Below are 19,269 nucleotides of genomic sequence, written 5' to 3'. Positions count from 1 at the left end.
TTGCTGTAGGACCAGAGATGGGGACGGAGAGGAATGGGAAAAGAAGGACTGCTGTGCCAAGGTACAGCCTGTGGGAGAAGTGCAGCGCATGCAGGCAGCTGCGTAGGGTAGATGAATGAGGTGGTCCCCATGTATCCTTCCTTACAGGAGGAGCAGGAGAGAGACATGTGACCCCATACGGTGCACAGTGCCTTATGGCTGCTGGTTTTGGCTACTGACAATGCCAGGAACTCAGCAGCAAAACAGGTCGGTGGGTAATGAGGCTGCCAGCAATCACTCCGGGCATGATGATAATGAAGGGAGTGTGAGCCTTCCTGTTCAGGAGCAGCGAGTGTGGGTCAGGCGGAAACCTCCCTCCTGGGCAGTTCCCTGCCTTCCCAAGTTCTCATGCCTGTGCTGGTATGATAGGGCTGATAAGCAGAGCAGGAGGAGGCTTAACTCCTTCTGCACTTAGTGCCAGCCCAGGTGAGCCATGTGGATAGAGGAAGCTGGATGAAACCTCTCACACTTCCTTATTCACTTTTTGCATCTTGTTGTTGCATGGATGGCAAAGGTGTGATGTGTGTGGTGAGGCTGCCAGCTGCTTGTAAAGCAGGCATGGTCCCATGTGCCTTGTGTGTGGTATTTCCTTTTGGGTTAAGCTCAGGAGTATGAGGCTTAATACCGCCTAGAAAAGTATGGTCAGCGTTCACATCCTAGATCTGGAGGAGTTAGACTGAGCAAATGGTGTGGAACTTGATACATTAGCCCAAGGATATTGAAAAGCGACATCAATTGTAACATCCCTAAGATGTTATCTGTTTATTGTAGGCTCTGTTGATTTGGGTGAGAACCAGAAATAGGTCTGTGCCATGCTTGGCTGCTAGGTCCACCTCCTTCAGCTCTGCGGTCATCCCACAGCAGTCTATGTGCTGGCCCAGCGGTGTTAGCAATCCTCAGGCATGTGGTGGCCTCCAACTCAATGCTGAGCATTTACAAGGATGAGAATAAAACAAGCAGCAACTGCTGTAAGCTGGCTCCTGACCTCCCTGGAATGGGATGGGGAGGACTGGCCGTGAGGGTGCTAGCAGAGCTCAGAACCTGTCAGACAGTAGAGCACAAGGAAACTGAGGCAGAAACACACAGATCTGAAGCTGCACATTGTTATTGGTAAGGGACCAGCTGCGTGGCTTGGGGCTGGATCCTCACCCAGTTTAAATACCTTCCAAGTGCTGTCTCTGCTGTAGCAGCACTATGCTTGACCCAGTATCAGGCTGGGCACTACACAGGCAGGTGCTGAGGCTCAGGGGTAAGTGTCTTGAGAGGCCTTCCTTTGCTCCTTGGTGTGTGATGTTTCACCAGAGCATGTCTGCTGGGTGCCAGAAGTCTTCTTGCTCTATCAGAGTTATCCTGCTCTTTGCAGAATGGGAGAGTCGTGTGTGCAATGAAGTGGGTGGCTCCTCATAAAAATCCCATCCCTTCTGTGCCTTCCTTGAGCTATGGGACAGAAGCACTGAGGTCCACCTGAGCGTGCAGAAAGGCCCGAGATCTGGATGTGGTGGTGACAGGTTTGATGTGGTCTGAGTGTGGCAGGAGCTGGGATGTGGGGATTCTGTGGACTTTCTGCTCTGACTGCAAGTCACTGTTGGTAGGAAATACAAGTTCAACCTTGTTCATAGGTTTAGTTCTGCACAACCATCAGCCACGCTTCCCCCTGTGTAACAGTAATGCAATTCTGTTATTTTAGTTTTGCTTGGCATGTGCTACTTATGCAAAGAATGCCCTCTTAATGATAAAGTGAACCATATTAGTGGCACTCAGAAGACTTAAAATAAAGGCACCAGATGAAAAACCCTGTGAGGCAGCTCCATGGGCCTGCATTATTAAAGGTGCAGTATCTCGTTTCAATTAACACAGCTCAGTTTCACTGAAAGAATGTATCAGCCTTGTAAAGCGTAGTGTCTTACTAAAGCAAAATAACAGATCTAATTTAATCTAATGGCCTGTAATTTTAACATGTCAAGGTTCCCAGTGTGTTTGCTTAAACTACAATAACTGATGGTTGGAAGAACATCTGTATAAACAGTCATTCTTGCTGCAAAGATTCGTAACAGCAATACAGTAATAAAGCCGCATTTAATACTGGTGCAGCTCCTCGGGGTATTGTTATCTCCTCATCGCCTCATTAATATGCTCTGTCCTCATTGTTGAGACTTGGTTCAATTAGGGATGGCTTTTCCATAGGCTTGTATTCCTTAGAAACTTTGCCAGCTGATAAGAATGCTTCCTCTATTGTTGTCTGGTAATAATAAACAAGGCATGCTTTCTGTCCCTTATGGTCAGTGCTTGACTTTGCCATTCCCTGTAGATGTGCATAGGCTAAAGTGCAGTAATTTCTAACTCTGCCACTTTTATACGTATTTCCCTGCAGAGCTGTGTTGTTAAGAAGCAGCTTGCCAGCCAGAGGGGTTTGTTGGTTGGTGTTTTTTATTGGTTTTTTTCTTTACCTCCACTAGATTTTTCTGTTGAAGACAGCAGCTTTAAGCTGGTTGCTTCTAGAATTGGGGCTAGATGTATTACTTGGTGTTTCTAGATGCGTCCTGTTGCGCAGAAGAACAGCCATGCCACCATCTGCACTACCATATCTGTGAGACAGCATGAGGGCTATAAAAATAATGATCTGGGCAAGTAAATTTCATGTTACTGTCTTGCATCAGGAGTCTGGAAACGAGATTTTATTAGGATGTCTCTCCCTCCTGTTGATGCTGTTCTAGAAAGCTGATGCTTATGTCCCCCATTGCTTAAAAGGCAGTGGGAGTTGCTCATGGACAAAATCATTCCTATATGGTGAAGGAAGTGGGCTGGGGTAATCTATTGAAGGAGTCTGCAACCTGAGGAATACACACATGGGTTCGTATGGCCTTCAAAATACAGTATGACACTGATTACAGTGCCCTGACTTGGAGGAATATCAGAAATAAAGCTCCTTCTATTGAACATACTGGTTAAACCTACCAATTGACTGCATGTATGAGCATCTTCTCTCTTGCAGGATTGTATCTTTGTATCTAGACATAAACTCTTCCTTTGCTTTCACAGGGATTTTAAGATCTTTGATTAGGGACTCTAGTCCCACAACCACGGTGCCCCTAGCAAGACTGGACCATCAGTCTTGCAGGTACTCAGATAGGAGTAGATTAAATCTAGCAGACGTTTTCTGCAGCAGGCAGTTCTGGAGAAGCCAGTCTGACTGCCTGCGAAAGTATCTGAATACAACCACTCAGATGTAGAAAGGTGCAGTAAGACATAGGATGTAAGACTACATTGTTTTCATAGTTTGAGATAGGAAGTCTAGTATTAAACATGGAGTTTGGTGGGCCTGCCTGTGGTAAGGGGTTGAAGCTTGGTGATCCTTGGGGTCCCTTTCAACTCAAGCCATTCTATGATTCTACAAAGATGTTCCTCAGACTAGAAGAGGCCTATACAAATGGCTTGGACCAGCTGGCTAATCTGTGGACAGCTAAGGTTAGATTATTGTAAGTCAATCATAAAGAGTCAAAAGGTGGCTGGCTTCTGCTCCTGGATGAATGTGAGCTCAGAGTAACTTTACTGTGGTTATTATGACTTGGAATGGAATTCTTTCTCTACATCTCCAGGGCAGCATTTAGTGATGGCAGATGAGGTTGTTGGGGTGCTCTTCATTCTAGCTGGGTCAATCATTCAGTGGTATGAAAACTAAATTTTTTTAAAGGGTTGGAAGAACCTGTCCAAACTCTATGACCTACTAAGCCTTCACCTTCTAGAAATGTTTTTGGCAGCTGACTATGTGTCCTGTGTACATGGACCCAATGCTCTTGTCATGAGGTCTGTGTAAGCCATGTTACAAGTATTGCTTAACACAAGGGTGAGAATAATGAGAACAATACTGTTGATGAAGGGACAATGTCAGGAAATGCAGGGTTGAGCTGCTGATTTGCTTAAAACTGAATTAATTTCTCCTTTCATTACTAAAATTCTAAAATAGGTAAAAGATCTGCCCTTAAAACCAGAGGCTGGAATGCCATTACCTAATTGGCTGCAAAGATCTGTTGGATGTGACTATTCAACCTCTTTCCACTTGTTCTGCTGATGTTAACCACATTTTTTGTTTTAAAGGAAAATATCATCTAGAAAGCTGGAATCTTTCTTAGCTTGGAGAAGAAGCAGATGATCAGTATGGCAGGTTATTAAAGCTATATTATCTTTGGTTTGCAGAAGCTGCCAGTCCATGAGCTCTTCATCCACAGATGAACACTACTGCGTATTAATATTGTAAATATCCCAACAAGAACACCCGTGTAAGACTGGTACAGTAAAAGTAAGATTTACTGGGGGTGAAAGCATCATTGGAAAGAGTGGTTGATGAAGCTGCATGGGGGGAGGTGTGAGCATTTTGGCATACAGGCTCTGAAGATCTCAGCTTTCCCTCCTTTGGTGTGTCATTTAAGAATGAAACTACTGTGCTCCCCTGCTTCACTCAGTCCCCTTGGCTATGATGATTACAGCTACTATGGTACTGTAGTATCAAAGTTAATAGCTGAAACCTCTTCAAGCTGTGGTGAGTACAGTATCAGGTGAAAGGGCTGCACCATGTGCCCTAGAGGCAGGTTTGTAAGAATGTGATGAACCAGAACACACCCTGACTTAAACTGAAAAACCTCTCCATTACTGCCTCTTATTTATTAAACAGAAATGTACTTAGTGTACCTGGGACAGGCTGAATGACCCTTTGCTGTGGTGCAGGGTAGGGAGGGCCTGGGGGGGGACTGGTGGGGCAGCAGGCTAAATGTGAGGCAGCTGTGTCCTGGCAGCAGGAAGGGTTGGCTCTTTGTAGGTTGATGGAAGTGATTATTTGCTTGCTAGGCCACACCTGCGATACTGCATCCAGTTTTGGGGCCCACGGCACAGAAAGGACATTGGAACAGAGAGATTGGCAGAGTCCTGGGGCTGGCTGGGACTGGAGCACCTTCCCTGGGAGTCAGGCTGGGAAAGAAGTAGATGGCAGGGGGCCTAACAGCTTAAGGCAGGTTGTGGAGAGGGCAGAGGCATGGGGCAGGAGAATGAGACACCTGTCATGCACTAAAAGAGGAAAGGTTCTAACTTAGCGAAGATGCTTCTCCTTGCTTTGTGAGGACAGCTGAGCATTGGTACAGGCTGCCCGTCCCCAGGGTGGCTTGATGCCCAGCTGAACAGGGCTCCAAACAAGCAGATCTGGCTGTCAGTTTCCCTGGTGTGGGGCAGGAGCTTGGGCTGAGAGGCCCCCAGGAACCCCACTAACCTGAATTATTCTGTGGGTCTGCAGCTTATTGGAAGTAGGTGAGTGAATGTTGCTACGTTTTTTAATCCTGCTTTACTGGATACTTAAAGTATCATCACATTTAAGCATCTATTTACATAAACAAGATCTTCTCTTTACAGAGGCAAGATTCCTGTGGCTTTTGATGAGTGTTTTCCAGGTACGCTACTGACTTTCCTTTGTGGGAACTCCTCAAGGCAGCATAAAACGTGTTTGGCTTCCAATCCAACTATTCTACTAAACCTCTTTTATCTTAGAAAACTAAATATGAGTGTCTGCCTTTGCTTGATGAGATTCTTTTTGTTATTTATTTCATTTTGCATCACTATTATTGACCAATAAGGAATGAGTTCCACTTGCTTTTTGCGTCTTGAGGAAATGATGGGCAAGCTTGAGAGTTTGGTTGTTAAATCCTTAAGTGGTTCTTTGTTTGTGCTATTAGTTGGTTATAATAATCCTCTGCTTTCACAGATACTCTGATCAGGTCTACTATAACTTGCTCAAAGCTGTTTTATGTTATATATGTACACAAAATGTTGTGGATGAAGTTGTAAATGCCCCTCCCTAGAAGCATTCAGTGCCAGGCTGGATGGGGCTTTGAGTAGCCTTGTGTAATGAGAGGTGTTCCTGCCTATAGCAGGGGTTGGAATTACATGATCTTAAAGGCCCCTTCCAATACAAACAGTTCTATGATTCATTATATGAATGATTCAGTGATTATTGGTAATAATCCTTACCTTAGCAGATGGGCTAGCTTAGTATGGAGTTATTAACAATGCTTGCTCCTCGTGTTAAAACTAATTAGTCTAGTGACTTGGATGGTAGAGAAAGGAGAGAATTCTCTTTAATTTGTTATTTGAAGAGAAGCCCTGTTGTGCTATGTTCTGTTCCTTTAGGTATCGTGCCTGGCATCAAAGACAGTTTGATTTTAAAATCAGCTTTGACAAACTAAGATTTTGAAAGATAATATTGCTGTGCCTTGTTGGCTCTGGCATCACTGGCACTGATTTGTTGGGCACTTCACAGGCTAAGGAGCTGCGTGATGGAAAAGCAGTTCTTTAACTCTGCTTTCTACAGTTGAGTGAGTAGGGTAAGAGGGAAATTATGTCCATTAATCTCTCCTTCACAGGCTGCAAAATTTAAGTAATCTTCTTCCTGAGAATACCTTACTAGTCTTTCCTTTCCTTGAGGCACTGGTCAATTTTTAGTTCAGTACTGCAGTCATGAGCAATGCAGTCTCTGGACAGATTAACATATCATTTAGTTTTTAAATTAGGCTGTTACCTGCTTTCTGTTCCTCGTTGTGCTTTGCTGTGGTTCAGACTTTTCTCCCCAACATGAGGATTTGAAATCTGTAAAAAGATTAACATGTTAGTTCTGTTACATCCAAACAAAGGTGCCAATTGATGCCTTTGGCTTTAGGAACTGACAGTGCTTGGTAGCACTGCATCACATGAAGTTGCTTACACAGAATGGGACTGTTGAAAGGAGATGCTGTGATCTGAAGATGAAAACAAGTGAATCCTCTTGTATTGGAACTTGCCATCTCCAAAGGTGGCAGAGTTGAAGGGGGAAAAAAAAACACCCTCAAGCAACTAAAACTAGAGAGCCAAGAAATTCAGCTGAATTTGTATGTCAGGAACAGGCTGCAGATTGGCACAAGTAGTGGTAACCTTTACTCTGACTTGAAGAAGCCTTTCTTTTGCGTAAGAGTAGGCTGATGCCCATAAATAACTGTTTGCAAGTGGGAGCAGAATGGTTGCATGGCTACAGAGGACACAGGGCTGAGATTAAAATCTCTGTATGGTGCTTTGTTTTGCAAGCAGTGCATTCAATGAGCTCACAGGGCTGCGTTATGCCCTTATAGTTCCAGCAGAAGGTCATGGCTCTCACAGAATGTGCAGGTCTTCCTAAAAACATCTCAGATCAAATAGAATAGGTATAGATTTGGGGATTACATTTCCCATTTGTTTTTCCCCTCCTCCTAATTTGCTGCTTGGCTGTGAACATCTTCTAACTGGGAGGAATGAGGAGAGACAGAAGTGGCTGACTCGTCTCTGTCAGGACATCATAGGCAAAGATGGCAGTGTCCTGAACATTCAGCTGAACACCTTGTGAGTAAGTGTTGCTTGGATTCATTTCAGTGGGTAACTGGCATGTACTGTAGCAACAGACAAGTCAAAGCTTTCTTTAAGTCCAGAAGCATAACTATAAACACGTAACCTAAACAGGAAAATAAAAAAGACAGCAAATGTATAAAAGTTTTTCTGTTTCTCTTTTTCCCTGAGTCTGATGTGTTGGTTTTTAAAGTGGTGGTTTGGAGAAAAGGGAAGCCCTTATTTGGGATCACACATGTGCAGGGTGCGTCTTCTGCCAGGGTTTGCATTGACTGAAGGCAGCCAAGGGGATGAACTGTTTTCCAAAGAAATGGTACCAACACGGAAGAGGAAGTCTTGGAGTCAATGGGTTGTAAAGGTGACTCTCAAAGCTGAAAGAAATGATAGAGACCCTTAGCTTAACATCTCACCCCTCCCCAAACCAATTCTTATTTTGACAAGGGGCCTTCAGCTTTGGAGTAACATGAAAAAAAGACATAAATCAACAAAGTTCAAGCGACTCAAATGATCTTTTATTAGAAACAGCTTGCCTTTCTACGGAGAAGCAGAAATACCCTCAAAACATTTTAATTATGAACATGCAGATCTCCAGGCTTGCTGGGGCTGTATTTTCTCCTCTCAGATCAGTGCTACCTTTCCTGCACTGCTCTGCTGCCAAGTGCTGGACTGATGGTCACTGCTGCTGGGTGAGCACTCTGTGCGTGGGCACAGGGAACTGCACGTCTCTGTGGGACAGTGTGGCACACAGCCACCTCTGGCATGGAGGTGGTGGCTGCAGCACTGCACCTCCTGTCATCCTGAGCTTCCTAGATTGGCGTAGCACAGCTGAAGGGTCAGACATTCCCTGTGCGAAGGCGAGTGTAAGGGGAGACGGGTGTTAAAAATAGTGGTGGAGCTGCAGAGTAATTTCACCTCCCTCACGTATCTCTCAGTGATTATTTCTCCTGGGGAGCAGCAGCCACTTCCATTTGCAGAGGCTCACTCGGTGCCATGCTCTGCAAAGAGCATCATACGGAATTAATTGCAGCTGCTCTTCTGAAGGATGTGCTTCAGTTGGTGCTGGAGTTCTCTCAGAGTACCCCAAACAAAACGATTTGTCATTTAGAAGTGTGTCTCTGTAATAAATACATTGTTACTTTGTTCCTTCCTGTTATTTTGCTTCCCTTGTGTAGCTTCAGGGGAGAAAGTAAGCAAAGCTGCTGTAGTTGGATGTGGGATAACCATGGAAATTCACAAGGGTAGTTCTAAGGCAACATTCCTGGCAGTTTGAGTCTTCCAGAGCTTGGGAGCCTAACCATTAATTTTTCTCCATTGTAGTTTGCAAGTCTCTCTGAAGTAGTAATGCAGTGCAATAGTTTTAAGTCTTTTTGGATTTCAACCAGGACACTTGAGAGCACGTTCTAGTTGCAGGCACTTCTGGTGTTGTGGTTCCCCACTCTCCCTTCAATATTTGTTAGTTTCTCAGCACACTACTTAAGCTTACAATGCTGTACAGGCTTTTCTTCTTCATGTCAAAGCTGTGTGGAGGAAACTTGCTTTTTAACTTCCCACATGAAGGGCTTTGAGGAAGTCAATAGCTCAGAGCCAGAGCAGGCTTCTTCGAAGTGGTGAGATCTCAGACTGCGCTGAAAGGTTTTGTTTTCTGCCTTTTTCCTGTATCTTGTTATCTCACAGGAGAAGGAGGAGTGTAAGAGGTTTGATGCACAGGGGAAGGGGAGAATCATGCTCCTGTATGCCCTGAGTACATGCTCTGTATGACTAGAAGTGGGCTACAAGCAGTAGCACTGCTGGCAGCCTTGCCACAGGATAGGGACCTCAGTATGACAGTTTTCCATGGCTCGTGCTTCAAAGGAATAGGTGCTGCTGAAGATCAAGGGGTTGGTGCTGACTATGGGTAGAGAGTGTTTTCAGTACGTGCCTATGATAAGACTGTTTCAGACAGAAGTGAAGCTTCAGGGTAATAGCATCTGCAGCTATTTATGGGCTCCTGGGGGAGCAGTTTCAAGGTCCAGCAGCTTCTTGGAAGCCAGCACAGTGATTGTACCACTATTTCTAACCTTAGTATATGGTGGTAAGCTCTGTCCTGCTTGTGGGGAAGAGCGTATGTGGGGATTTCTGGAAAGTGTTAAGTATAGCATTTGTTCCTGGTGCAGTGATGGAGGATTTGGACTAATACAATTGAGAGAATCATGACTTTGTTCTTGCTAATAAAGCAGAATGCCGTTCTTGCTCATCAAAGCCCATCTGACTTCAAATCTGACTTTTGGATGGCTCGGCACTTTAGGCCATTTTACTCACTGTTTGCATGGGCCAGGTTGGGGTGATTTCGCCTTCTGTAAATGGCTGCCAATGAATCAGTCAGTTAATACAGAGCAGATGAGGTGACAAAAGGTGCTTGCTTTATGCAGCTTTGTCACGTGGATGCTGCCAGCTGGCTGCATGCTATGTGCCCAAAGTGTTTTATATGTCATTATGTGGAAAAATGGCTATTGCAAACTCATCAGAGTAACTTGTATTTACAAGGAGGGTGGGCGATTATCTTCTGGTGCACGTACCATCATTATTTTACTTATTGTTCCTGTGTTTTGGTATAGCTGCTTCTTTTTTTGTTACTTGAATAACTGTTAAAGCTGCTTCACGAACTGAAGAACTACTATAGGAACTTGAGTAGAATTCTTATATATAGAACTTCTGTTATCTCTTATTACCTGCAGTGTATGTTGGCACTTACCCAGGTGGGTAAGGTCTTGGCTTTGAGCGGCTGCTATTCCTGGAGCTTCTGATGAATGCATTTGAAATATCTTTATCCTGTTTCAACACTGGGGCAAGCCAGTCCAAATCTGACACAGAGGAAAAAAAAAGAAAAGCTTTGTGAAGGGAAAAATTAAGAGTAGAGTTTGGAATAGCATCAAGAGGAGGCAACATATAATGGATGGGCACTTCAGAGAGTATAACCTAAACCAGGCACTTCTAATTTACTGTAAAATTGTAGTTGTTATTTATTTTCTCCCCCTCTGGGGAGCTCTGGTTGGCATCTGGGCTTCAGGCTTAATCATGATGCAGTGGAGCTGCAGGTTGTTCTGCTGGAAGTATGAGATGGCCATGCTACTTTCAGTAAGGTGTTCAAAAGATTCTTAAAGAGCTTCTTTGATAGACAGATTCTCTGAAGATGTTTCTTATCTTAACATTCTTCTGTGCCAGCATTTAGTATGCCTTTCCACTCAAGTGGAAAGGGTGAAGCATTGAGAATGAATACGTAGTAGTTTCTACATCTTCTCTTTGGAAGAGACTTGTATACCTCTGGAATTAATCCTGGAGTTATGTAGCTGTGTTTGTGAAGAGAACAGTTGTTTCCTTCTTTGGTTCTGCCACCGTCTTTCATACTCTGATTTTTGAGGCAGAAGATCATGGCAGATAGTTAAACTGTGGTGTTAGTTCTTGCTCTTTACTTTCAGGTTGGGTTGATATGTATTGCTTTCCTGTTGTAGGCAATTGTTCCTCTATTCAAGTTGAGCAGCGTAGCATCCAGACAGCTGTTTTGCTGACATTATTCCCAGTTAGTTATTCACTTGGATTAAAGGCTTTCTGCTGCCAGAACTCTTTACTGGGAGCGTGCCGCCACTTAGCAGGCCCATCAAACCACTAATTCTGCAATGCTTAAAATTTTTTGACCTGTTTTGCATCCTTCATATTAGGAGTTATAACCTCTCTGCCCTTTGGACAAAGAGTACAGTTACCATAAATACCCCTTTTCTCCCCACCTCTTCTCTTCCCCATGATATTTTCAAGCCAAAAACTTAAAAGCCAGACTTTTGTTCAGCTTTGCTTGTTCTGGGGCAATACAGATACTGTCTGTGTGCTTGAGGCTCTGTGTACAGCTGTTCCACAAACACTTAGTGAAGTCTTTCAGCAACAAGCAAGTCTCTCTCAGCACGTTCTGTGCTGAAGACTGTTGTAGCTTCCATAATTAGTCACATAGGTAGCACAGTACTGGGAAAAAGGTATTTTTAATAGCACTGATGATACTGCCAGTGCCTTCTTTGTGACTTCTTGTTTGTGTGGATGGTGCTGGTCATGGTCATCCTCCTCATCTCTCATGGAGGTGGCTCCATCTGTTCTTGTCAGCACAGCTGGGCCAATTGTAGCTAAAGTACTTCTTGGGTTTTGGACCATTGGTACTCAAATGATCATTCCTCTCTTCTCTGCAGTCACCTGGAAGTTAACCTGTGTGCCATGGTTTGGCAGCTCCAGTTTTAAGCTGATGTACAAGTGTTCCTCCTGTATTTAAAATCAAGAATCAGTAGTTTAGTTGGAGCTGGCACTGATGGGTGCTGGATAGAGAGGCTTTATTTCCTTACACGTGTTATTTTGCTGCTCATGAGCAGAGAGAAGGGAGATCTCTGATTCAGTCTATGCCCTTAAAACATCAGTTTCTTTTCTAATACATTTTTCACTGGCCTTGGATCTCTTACATGATGAGGAGAATGTGAAGAGAATGTATTGGTCTCCCATGATCTGTATCTGACCTTAGCTCTAGTGGCACCTATTCACACACTGTGTCTATGTAATGTTCAGTAAAATTCTAGAGAGAATTGTGATAACGCCTTTAATTTTTCTCAAGCCGACACCCTTCCCCTGGCCTCATCAATTTGTTCCGGCTTATTCTGCTCCCGAGTGCCCTGAATGAATTTCGTATGCTTCTGGTGGACAATTCTCTTGTGGATTTAATCATAGGTGTGAAAGGAGAAGAACAAAGGTGGTTTTCATTATTAGAAAGAACAAAGCCTTGAACAGGAAAGAACCAATGGCACTTTCAATAAGAGATAAGTTTCCAGTACTCTTTTCAGCTGATGTATGTTGTATTTTTAGACATCAAGTCTGGTTTTTAAGCTAATATACATTTGGAAAATATTGGGGTAAGTAGGTGCGTGTGTGTGTGTGTGTGTGCTCATGAATATGATCTGACGCAAAAGGATACTTTCTGCAAAAAGAAAGAATAGTGTCAAATCATATTTAAGTAATAATATTTCCTGCTACTATGTCTGTAATACAAAAGTACATCATGAAACTGAACTCTATAAAAAGCAAACTGAATTGCTTGCTTGAATTTCATAAGCAAAAAGACATCGTATGTAAATATTGAGAAATGGATAGATTATGGCTTTCTGGGCCTTTGCCTGGCATTTTCCTTTGCTGAATTTGTGTGCTAAAGCCTATGGAGATTCCTGTGTAATTCTTCTGTTACTGATATCACCTGGGGTTTGATGCCCTTCTACAGTGGCTCAGGCTGGAGACAAGACTCTATCTGCATATGACCTCTTTAATTTTTTAATCCCAGACTGAGATATTTCATTAGTGTGTGTTTTTGTAGGCTGTGTTTACTTGTTTCTATCGTTAATGGTGGTATCTCGTTTTCTTCTTGAGTCCAGACAGTCTCTGACTTTGTCCTCCCACGCTCAGATTTTAGTGTCATGTTTGTAGCATGATAGAATGACTCCTGGTTTGTCGGTGGTGGTTTTTGTTGATTAAAGTTACACCTTTAGTCTTTTACAGGAGATATCTAATTTAGGTTAAGAGAAGAAAATCCCATAACCCAAAGGTTAAACAATTGCTTGCTATGGGAAGATAAATGACTTGCATTTCTTAGATACATCAATTTATTTTAAATTATTATTGTATTTTTAATCAGGTATAGTGGCTTTTATTACCACGCATAATTAAAGAAGGTTCAGTTTTCTACAGCAATTGACCTTTCACATTTACAGTGCAGAAAACCCAGCTTGGTGCCCTCTTGAATAGCAGAGAATGTAAGAAAATGGATGAATACTAATAATTGTTTCCTGTGTATGTAAATATCTCAGCAATATACAGACTGCTGCTGGAATTTTAGCTTCTGCTAAAGCCCAGTCAAGCTATTTGACTTCAGAACAGCCCAAGAAAGCTTCTCTCAGACTTCTTCATTTTTTTTCCTTTTCTCCTTACTTTTTTATGTTAAACATATGCTTTCTTTGACTGTTTAGTACTTTGGCAGATCATCTCCTGCCTCTGCTCACAGCATTTGTTAGACTGAACCGCACATACAAACTTAAAAACAGAAAATTGCCGAGAGCTGTTCTGTATTCCTGCTGTGGAAATAGATGGGTTTCTATTTCACTCTTGCAATACCCTGAGTCTTGGAATCTGCTTTCACTGAAGGCTGTTAAATATTCGTGAAGTGAGGGTTATTTGAATAATTACATTTGCAAGTTTCTGTCTTCAGCCTTGGAGAACATGATGAAATTTGCAGGGTCAGGCCTGCTAAAAGAATAGAATATTGTTGTCTCTGCAAGCTCAATTCTCCTTCACGGGCATGCATATTAAATACATGGTCACTGCTGTCTTTCTTCTGAGTATCTCTTTAGTGCACAGAATGAATGGTGCTGCTCTTAATGAACAGCTATTCAGTGTTTCACTTTCTCCTTACTGTTCAACATGCAGTCCTGTGCCATGTTTACTGTGTGCTATTCAAACCAAATCCCAAGGACAGAAATACCAACTTTCTCAGACTCTTTTAGTGCTCATCTCTACAGTATCTTTGCAAAAAATGTACTTTGCAAACATGAGTCTTTTTCACGTCATCATTGGCACTGTGATGTGGAGAACATCGATTTGAGACTGTATTCTAGTTTGGAGCTCCTTAGAGCTTGCATTCTTTGCAGCGTACTTAGCATTCTGCAGCATTGTGGAGGTAAAACTACAGCTCTCTATTCCATGTGCTTGGATGCCGGACACTCCTGGTAAGTGAGGGGTGTGTGACTAGTGATCAGCTATTAAAACCTTGTTATAATTGACCTGATAAAAGACACTACTAAGTATTGTAGCAAAAGCAAGTATAACCAAATCTAAGAGCAAGATATGTGATTATTTGACATATAAAATCATCTCTTTGGCTCCCTGCAATTCTTTCCTGCTTGTGCTACCTACACGCAAATTATATGAGGAAGGAAATGTCACTATCCTTGTCTGAACTGCTTCTGTGTAAGGCTCTCAATCTGTCTCCTTAGATGTGATATTAAGTGACCTAATGAATTTTTCTTGCTTTGATATCAGCGCTTTATCATTCCCAGGCAGTTTCCTTGTCTCCTGTTTTCTTGGTCACATTCTTCCCATATCTCAGTGGACTGTGCTTTGAAGCTGGCACTGACCTGACTGAGAGAGCAATGTGGGTGCTGTGGCATCACAGGATTTGCAAATGTGCGCCAATAAGTGAATCCTTACTGGTTCTAAGTGGAGGGAAGCAGAGCTGAATTGCTTTCATCTAGAATTATATATTTTTATTCTACCGAAGTAGAATCCTTCTGCTCTGCTTCCCTTGCTAATAGCTGCTGTGATTATGAGTATCATTTTGATAAGCATTGTAGATCTTCTGTCTTCACCTTTCTGGATAAAGCCCATCAAAGACGCTTTTCAGTGTGACTTATTGTATGCATTTCATCTGGAATACAACATTTGTCATCTTTATGATCGCTTTCTGGAAATAAGAAGTCATGATGAGTTAGGAGTCTGTACATTAGGAATTTTGGAATGACCTTTAGTAATGGAGTGGTCTGGGACAGACTAGTCAGTAACATCTGTGCTCTTGTGTGGAATCGTCAGTTCCTTGGTATGCAGGTTGTTGGAATCCTCTGGCTGAAATTCAGGATGTGAAGGTTAATAGATCAAAACTTGTCTGTCATAGAGGCTGTGAAAATATACTGTTAATTTGTCTCGGTGGTGGATCTGTTTGATATCACTATGCTATTCTAAATCTGCTTTATCTCAATCACATCTTCACTAAATTCTCTAGTTTAAATAATAAAAAGTCAATCTGTAATGAGTCATTTTATACCCAGCATTTTCAGGGACAAGGTTTTTTGTGTTTTTTTTTTTCCTTTGAAATCTAACATGTCTTCTGGCAAATTTGAAGCAGGGATCTATTTTTTTGTTTAAAAATCTACAAATAGCACTTGCTTCTTTTGACACTAGGGGAATGGTTTTGACTCAAGGGGAAACGGTCTTAAACTGTAACGGGGAGGTTTAGGTTTGCTATTAGGAGGAAGTTCTTCATTCAGAGGGTGGTGATGCACTGGAACAGGTTGCCCAAGGCTGTGGATGCCCCATCCCTGGAGGCTTTCAAGGCCAGGCTGGATGTGGCTCTGGGCAGCCTGGTCTGGTGGCTGGTAACTCTCCCCATAGCAGAGGGGTTGAAACTAAATGATCATTACAGTCCTTTTCAACCCAGGCCATTCTATGACTCTACTATGAGGTGTAAAAACTGCATAAAGCTATTGGGCACTTTGAACAAGAACTGATGCATATAATTTTTGTAGTGGAGTGTATGGGATCTGTTAGATCACAGCCTGAGCCAGTGATTGAGGTGAAGAGGCATATTCAGCCTCAGGAGCACAGGTGGAAGCAAGTTACCTGTGGGACTGAAAGGGATCCCCCCCCCTCCCTAACCTCCTATAGGGGCTGGCAGCCGCAGGCGCATGATTTGTACTTAGGAGACTGCCTCCAAGTGTTCTGCAAGCCCTGATCCTTAGAAAGTGTTAAGCTGTTCCTTCTTTATTAATATATTATGACCACTGCCTTTCTTGGGTGATCCAAAGCTAGCTTGGGGTAATTATGTCTGCTGCCACCTATCCTTAAACGGTGGTGTATGGGAAATCACAGCTTGAACCACTGATTAATTAGCTGAGGCAAGTGTTGGGTCAGCTGTGGGAGCACAGGTGAGAGTGATCTAGCCGTGCTCCTGGAAGGGGTGGACTTCGACTCCATCCCCTCTGAGACCTCATTTAAGGGCTGACCACCACTGAGGCAGCATCTCTTGGAGATCGCTCCCCAGTGAAGACTGCCTCAGCTATCCGGTCCAGGCATTGACATTGGTGAGTTTTCTTTACTCATAACCTTTGACTATTTATCACCATCCTCTGTTACCACCTTTACAGGTGGAAAGAGAAATCAGATATTTTCTCCATAATACAGGTTCCATAGTAAATTTGACCATGGAACTGTACAAAACCTCATGCTAGTGACAGAATCATAGAATCCTTAGAGTTGCTCAGCTGTCTCAGCCTGTCCTCATGGGAGAGTTGTGCTATTCTGTGAACCATTTTTGTGGCCCTTCTCTGTATGCACTCCAACATGTCTATGTCTCTCCTGTACTGAGGATTCCACATCTATACATGATCAACAAATCAATTCAGTATCAACAGAAGGAGTATGACCTAGAGTCCAAGTAGTATGTCTGGTGTGATCCAAAATACAACAGTATTTTGAATGTAAAACTCACTGAAGTTCATAGTTATTAGGAATTTGACAAAACAAAAGGGTTCCTTAAAGAATATTCAACCTGAACCAGCATGCTTGGGTTTTCTTCTTCTTTTCCTTTGGACTCCATAGTACTTCTTTGAGCATGTACCAGTCTTGTCATAACACAGACTGTTCAGTGCAGTTGAAAGGACAGCACTGTCTCAACATAAAATCTTTCAGTTAGAAAATGTATGGGGTATAATTGATGCAAACTGTTGATAAGATCATGCTCTTCTACTGGCTGGTGATTCTGTTCCATTGTGATACTGGGAGATCTAGAGAGGAGAAGGTGTGCACCAACAGTGTCTGTGTACACACATCCACACCATACACCAACCATACACTTAAATTATGTCACCTTTCCCTCCAGCTAATACTTGGAATACACTGGAGACAGAAAAGCTGTAGTATGAAATTCAGGTCCAAGCTTTCTTCAAGTCTTGCCTTGGTGGCTCTTCAGGTTTTAAAACATTTTGTCTATGTGGAAGTACATGGTGGCACACTTAATGTTACAACAAAAACTAGTTGTTTTTTAAATCTGCTTTTGCGCTGTGCTGGTAACATGAACTTATCTCAATAAAAGCTTCAGGGAATTGGGAAAACTGTACATTTAAGTTTTAGGATGTCATTGTAAGAATTCTACTACCATTTTCATAAGACGTGTTGATAAAGGAAATCTTATCTGTCTGGCTTTGAAGCACAGGGTCTACATCATACTAGTATCTTTTGGTGTGTTGGCATGAAATCATCTCTCAGAACAATAGTTGTACTATGACAGTGGGCAGAAAGAGAGGACAGGCTCCCAAATGAGGGCACAAGGGAGCAGAATGAAAGTTTTGGCTGGAACCCTGGGAAAATGCTTGCAGCTTGTGTCTCTTGTGGAAATGAGGAGAAACTTGAGATTTTAGCACAAGGTAGCTTTGTGCAGGTTTCTGTTGATGGCAAGGAGAATGTGGAAAGTTGCATGGCAGACACTTGATAACCAGGCACCAAGAAAAGTTCCTTTTCATATTAAATCCTGTAGGCCTGTGTGTTTTCTGAAAAACTGAGAAATATCCCCTTCTTCCCTGGAGCAGCTGACCTTGAAGTTAGGGCTGGAGCTGGCAAAATGAAGCTAACCAGAAGAGGATTAAGCAGATTTTTTGAAGCTAGACTGTGCCCACTGCACTAACTTGATCCAGGCTTCATTTTATGCTAACTTTAGAAAAAGCCTCAAATACAGTAGAGAGGTTAGCTGTATTCTGCTGACAGGAGTGTGAACATCACAACCGGGTCTTATTTCTTTCCCATTCCTTCATATATGTGAACACCATCAGGCTTCTTGTTCCCTATCTTGTCGAAGAAGGCTGCTGTCTACTGCACTCAGAGGACTTCCATCTCTGTGCTGTCTATTTCTCTCTGTGCTTTCTTGAGTGCTACTGCAGAAAGCCTTGGAGAAGTCAGGCACAATTTACTGGTGTGTATATAGTTAACCTCAGCCCTCAAGTTTGAAAGTTTGGACAGTAGAATATGTTTCTATGGACTCATTAATAGCATTTTAACAGTGATTTCTCTGACCAGGGGATCTCATAGAATTTACTTGAAAACATTATGACTCTTCTAAGTCCTATTGAAGTTTTTATTTAGATTTACATTAGAAGAACATAAAGCATTTGCTGTTAAAAATAAATATAAGCAAGGCTTTATTGACATGTGATATTCAGTTCACTCATTCACTGTTATTGAGGATCTGGTTTCTAAGTACAAATATAAATGAGAAGCAAATAAGCAAGCAGGCAAATAAAGATCTGCAAAAATAACTCTTATAATAGACCCAAATTTGAATAAATCGATTCAAGCCTTTGTCACATCTTGGCACTTAGAGGTTATTTTTTCCAGCATGTAAATGTTGTGAATAAAAGAATCCAAATATATCATTTTTCTTACTTGCCTTTCTCATAAATAGATTTTCAGCTCACTTCAACTAAATATTTGAGCTTTATATGAAATAATTTTGTTGGCGTATTGATTTTATTGTTTTGACTCAGAAAATAGGGTGTCAAAGCCTAAACTTGTTCTATGAATTCAGAGACTGAGGAGATTTTTGTGACTGGCAGAACGAGGAGTATTACCATCTTCATCTCACAGGAAAAACAGTTTGGGCATAACAGTGTTATGACATATTCAGTTGAAGTTCATTTTAGAAATGTTCTCATTATTTATGAGTCAAAGCAGTATGACACACAGAGCATGAAGGAGGATTTTGATGGCTTTTACTCCAGTCATATCAACAGCACTGAGTATGTAGGCATGAGACACCTTTTACTATTTGCTGCTTCCACTCTTGGTTTAATCTTTTTCTTCTACATCTTTGATCACCTACTGATACCTACTGATCAAAATGAGCCCCTCAGAATTATGAGGTCTTAACTGGCACACATCTCATTGTTGCTGGACCCCAGAACGGGCTCAGCTATTGATGTGGGCAACTGGCAGGCCTCTGGCCTGACTCTTTACTGTTCAAAAGCT

At 42.4% G+C, this 19,269-nt stretch overlaps 1 protein-coding gene across 3 annotated transcripts in view; it reads left to right on the top strand.

Annotated features, from left to right (window-relative positions):
- Positions 1–19,269, top strand: part of LIMCH1 (LIM and calponin homology domains 1) — a 153,388-nt gene that overhangs the window by 1,016 nt on the left and 133,103 nt on the right. The gene's annotated exons all lie outside the window — the stretch shown is intronic.

Source organism: Coturnix japonica, chromosome 4 (genome assembly GCF_001577835.2).
Source record: "Coturnix japonica isolate 7356 chromosome 4, Coturnix japonica 2.1, whole genome shotgun sequence".
NCBI classification, from domain to species: domain Eukaryota; kingdom Metazoa; phylum Chordata; class Aves; order Galliformes; family Phasianidae; genus Coturnix; species Coturnix japonica.
Note: the sequence above shows the minus strand (reverse complement) of the source record. Positions and strands in the feature narration are given on the sequence as shown.